Below are 5,426 nucleotides of genomic sequence, written 5' to 3'. Positions count from 1 at the left end.
TTTCTTTCCTCTTTGCAGCTGTGTGTGAGTGTGTGTGTGTGTGTGTGTGTTTGTGTTTGTGTGTAAAAGGACAATCCAATGACCTTCAGCCAATCATAACAAACAGTGTGACAATCTAAAGCACTATCATATACGTTAGTTTGTCCTTTCACAAAATAAGAAGAAGAAGAAAAAAGGATTTGTAGGATTGTGCATTTTTAGTTTACAGTGGAAATGACTTGAAGTGCTTTAGTTTCAGATAAAACCACAAAAACAAGGAAATGAAAGTGTAAAAAGTCTTTAACCTTGAAATGCAGTAATAGATAGGTATGCATGTATTCATTTATTTATCACTTTAATATACTGACAACGAAGTCATCTTTACCAGTAATCATTAGTGACTTTATGTGTGTGTGTGTGTGTGTGTATGTATGCATGCATTTATTTATTAATCCCTCCATCGATCTATCCATTTATTCCATTCATGGTCATACAGTATATATATATATATATATATATATATATATATATATATATATATATATATTCTGTTTGTGTGTGTGTGTGTTTATTAATTTATTTATTACATTGATATATTGAAAACAAAGTCATTACCGGTGACTTTCTTTCTTTCTTTCTTCATTGATCCATGCATTTTTTTGACTGAATTTCAAAAAACATTCTTCAAATATCTTCTTTTGCATTCGCCATAAGGGACTAAATGATGACAGAATTTTCATTTTTGCATGAGTCATCCCTTTAAGAATAAAAAAAGACACACTTCACCTTGTCTGACTCAAAAGCCGGTTTGACATGAAGCCACTTACATCACCAGTCATCAACACAGACACTCTATTAAAACCAATGAAGGGTGCAAAAATAGACACGTCAGCTGCTGGGAGCCGCCAGGATCCTGAAGGTTTTGTCACTGGAGCTGTGATGTCACACGAGTGCCAGTCAACAGGCCCGGACACATCTCCATCAAGGTGCCACAGAAAAGAAAAAAAAAGAGTGTAATTTCTATTTATATCAGGGAGGGAAGCAATTTTCCACTCTGAAGAGCAGATGGAGCAACATTTTTATACACCATGAGGAAAACAAATGAAGCCAGTCGTGATTATTTACGGTCTCTTTGGCAGGCAATGTGAGCCAGAAGCTGTCTGTACCTTTGTTAGTGCGGGTTTGTGAGGTCATGAGGCATGTCGGCGTAACCTCTCACTCACCGATGTCATTTTTATCATTCTTGTTTATGAGCTGAGAAACCGTCACACCTCAACACCGGTATACAAATAAAGCGCCTTTTTGGACACGACTGACAGTCAGTATTTTTGGAGAAAACCTTTTCTTCCTACTCAGCCGAGTTCATTGTCATCAATTACTCAAAGCATCACTGCATCTCACATGCTTTTTTTATTTATGAAATTCCCTGACATGTTGATGATAAAGTAATGAATGGTGAATTTATTTAAAAATATGAAATATTGATTTTATTTAAATATTAAATAATATTTCCTTAATTATTTGTTTGCCTTTTGTATTTACTGTCTGATTTGCTTGCATGTAAATAATACTTGTAAATTATTTATCTACACACTGAAATAATGGCAATAAATCGTATATCTGCATTTCTTGAACAATGAGCTAATGACACTGAGGTCATTACTGAGCTCTCCCACCAAAGCAAACATTAGTAACCAACCGCAGATGACTCTGTCTGTGTTTGTGCCTCTAGTCTGGTGTGATGAGTGCTTGTATTTGCTGCCGTCTGTGGTCTGTGTTGTTACAAACGTAAGGTTGTTTTTGAGTTCTAATGGCAGCCTGTGACGAAGCTCCTGCTTGATAACTGACTGTAATGATCCGTTCAGGAAGGCTGGTTCTGCAGGTGTGATTAGAGATGAAGCTGTGGGTGGGCTGTTTTTCTTTTGCGAGTATGTGCTGTGGTTTTATAGAAGCTGCCGGTGGATCTTATAAGAGTTCATAATCACCAATAAGTGAAAAAGCAGCAAGACATATTTTTATTTGAAAATAAATATTTTTAGATATGAAATCAAAGTTTTTTAAACTCGGAGGAAAACTCTTTGTTCCCTCTACTGAATGAAGAACAGATATGACTTCACTTGAGCTTCAGCCGCGGCTCAGATGTGCTGAGAGTTGCTGGCATGTTCGCCACATGTTTGCATGGACGCATGAAAGGAGGAAGAACAAAGATAGCTGCTCCTCTCGTCCTCCTTCCACGTCCTCATCTCCGCATGTGTTGTGTCTCTGAGAGTCTGGAGATACGGGGATCAGATTCTTCCAGGCTACAGATCTTTCAGCTTAAAAGAACCACACATACTATTTTCTGTTCAATTAAAATCTTGTTTATTTATTTACTTGTTTGTTTGTTTGTTTAACACTGTTAGTGACTCTATTTAAAAATATTTTTGTTTAGTCTTTCATTTTTATTTATTTATTTTTATTTACTCACAAAAAATTAATGGCAATTAAGTCATTATTGGTCACTTTATTAAGAATTGTTTTTATTATTATTTATTTAGAAAACATTTTTTTTATAATTCATATTTTTAATTTGTAATTGTATTTATTTATTTATACTTGTTTGTTTTAGTCATTCTTTCTTTCTTTCAGTTTTTATTATTTTATATAGTTTTTTTATTAGCACACGGAAATAATTTTAATTAAGTCATTACTGGTAACTTTTTCAAATAAACTAATATTAACCATTTTTTATTATTTTTAATTTCTTAGTTTATTTTATTTGTTTGTTTGTTTATTAATTAGTTTTATTTACACACCAAAATAATATATATAATTAATTTGTTTAGTCTTTATTTATTTATTAAAACTGAAGTAATAGCAATTCAGTCATTACTAGTGATTTTCTCTCTCTCTTCTTTCATGTATTTATTTCTTTAATAAACTAAAAGAATGTCACTGAGGATGCTGTATCCCACCACAGAAGATATTAGTTATCAACCCTTCAATAACCATTGCATTAGAAATCAATCAATGACATCAGAAAAATGCAGCAATATTCTGTGTTTTCCAGTTTTTCATAAGCAAATTAATCATCCAGTAAAGCACTGTTGAGTAACCCACAGAAACTGTTTTAAACTGTGTCTTAACCATCCGGCTGGAGTGCAGGACACTCGAAGTTTTGCAGAGTGAAAGAGAGAGAGAGAGAAGGTCAGGACAGGACAGGAGCAGACTGTAAAGCTCCAGCATGTGTTTAGTATGCATGGCTGATTGAACCCTGTTTCTTGGATTCAGTCTCTCTCACGGTGGTCTCTCCTGTGACAAAGACACACAGTCTCTGCTTTCAGACCAATGGAAACATACTTTATCATTGTCCATGAATCCAATACATGCATGCCAGGTATCCTAGTCCAACTTTAACTGTTTATTTGAGGAATACGAAAACTAGGCTACACAATAATTATTATGTCTCAGTTGTTCTGTGGGGCACATTTATCATTTATGTAACACAGTTCCTGTCCTTGAATTTGATTGGCTGAGCTGATTGTGTTTTCACTGCTTCTCTTTGCAGGCTACATTGCTATGCCACTAGGTGGCGACAAGTGACCATCTCATAATGAGTGATGCATTGAATCATGCAATCAACTGATCTGTTAAAAAACTCATTCATTCAGGAGTGAAACAAGTCAGGTTTTCTATAAATGAGTTATTGAATGATTCACTCAACTGATCCTTATAAAAAAAAATTATTTATAAATGAGTATTTTGTTGGATCATTTACTCAACCGATTCATTCAAAAACACTGATTCATTCAGGGATTAAACAAGGGAGCTTTTTATTTCATAAACGTCATTGAGTCATTCACTCAACCGATTTATTTAAAACACTGATTCATTCAGGAATGAAACAATAGCTGTCTTCATAAGTGACTTGGTCAATCCTTCACTCCACCATGGTCTTGTGGGAAAAAAATAGAGAAAAACAGTAAGAATATATACATAAATCATAAAAAACATTTGATACTAAATAAACTATTAAAAATAAGATATAAAATGAAGGATTAAATAATTATTAGAATAAATACTACATTTAACAATGCATTATTATAGTGAGTATAAAAACTATTTTTAACATATTTATCCAGGGTCCTTGGCCTGCACTTTACTGGTACACCCATACTTGTCTTTTAAGGAGAATATGAGTAAACAGACTTTCAGCTTAATCTGTTTTGCAATTAAACACTTCAACACAAATCCTTTTCCTCACTCTCATCCTATTTTTCCTCTTTTGTGTCGCATATCAATGGTTTACCCAGGGCTTTCTCATGTTTTCATTCTGCCTATTCTATTATATATGGATATGTTATGTTATGTTAGTACACATATGACTTGGGCATTAAACAATGTGTTTGTTTAGCATGGTACCATTTTCTTTCTTCACAGTGAGTTAGATTTAAGGTATTTCCACCTTGACAGTGAATGAACACACAACCACTGTCACTGACTGTCCATCGATGAGCTTTAATCCTTCTGTTAGGTGATGAGACTGTCTATGCTCTGCTGTTATTGAAGTAGGACACTTCCTAGGAGTCTTTTTCCAAGCAAGACTGATTTTCACTCTCAAAATTAATGTTCCCTAAAAGACTGACTCATTTCTAGATATATGCATAGATTCTTCATAACAGAAATAGAGGCAGGATGCAACATTGAATTAGTGCAGATTATTATTAGATTGGAAATTCAGATCAAATCTACACCAGACTCATTTACGAGAACCCTTTGATTCTTGCCTTTTTTATCTCATGCACAATACACTGTACGATTAAAGAACTGTGATTGAATTCATTTATTATTTATTTCTATGTATGTATGTATGGTCTTGCATTCATGAATCTGCAATGCATCATGTATACTGGTAAAAATTATTATTTATTAATGCTTAGACTGCAAAGGGGTTTATGGATTATGCCATATTAGTGCAGATATTATTGTGCTTGATGTCTTTGAATGGGTAGTAGGAATATTTGGTAAAGATGTTTGAAAACTTTTTTTAATTGGTAGAGGTTACACATTTTAACTTTAAATAAATTAATGAATAAATTCTGTATACAAATATTTAATCACATATATATTAAAAAGGGAACATAATGAAAGTGATATAAAATTCAATACAGTTTAAATAAATAATCAAAAATTATTCACAAAAACAGAAAAAAAAAGATGAAAATCTGAAACCTCGTGTTCTTGATATAACCCTTCATTTCAGTAATATTATGGGGGTTAAAATTACTTAAATTAAATAATTAAACATTGAAATAAATGAATGAATGAATGAATAAAAAAATAAATATTTAGTTATTAATTCATTTATTTGGTAATTTATTTATTAAATTACATCCATGTAACAACAATGGAATCCATATTTATTTAGTTATGTAAAATGAATTGTGGAAGAAATAAATAATTGAATG

Source organism: Carassius auratus, chromosome 4, assembly GCF_003368295.1.
Source record: "Carassius auratus strain Wakin chromosome 4, ASM336829v1, whole genome shotgun sequence".
In the NCBI taxonomy this organism is placed as follows: domain Eukaryota; kingdom Metazoa; phylum Chordata; class Actinopteri; order Cypriniformes; family Cyprinidae; genus Carassius; species Carassius auratus.
Note: the sequence above shows the minus strand (reverse complement) of the source record.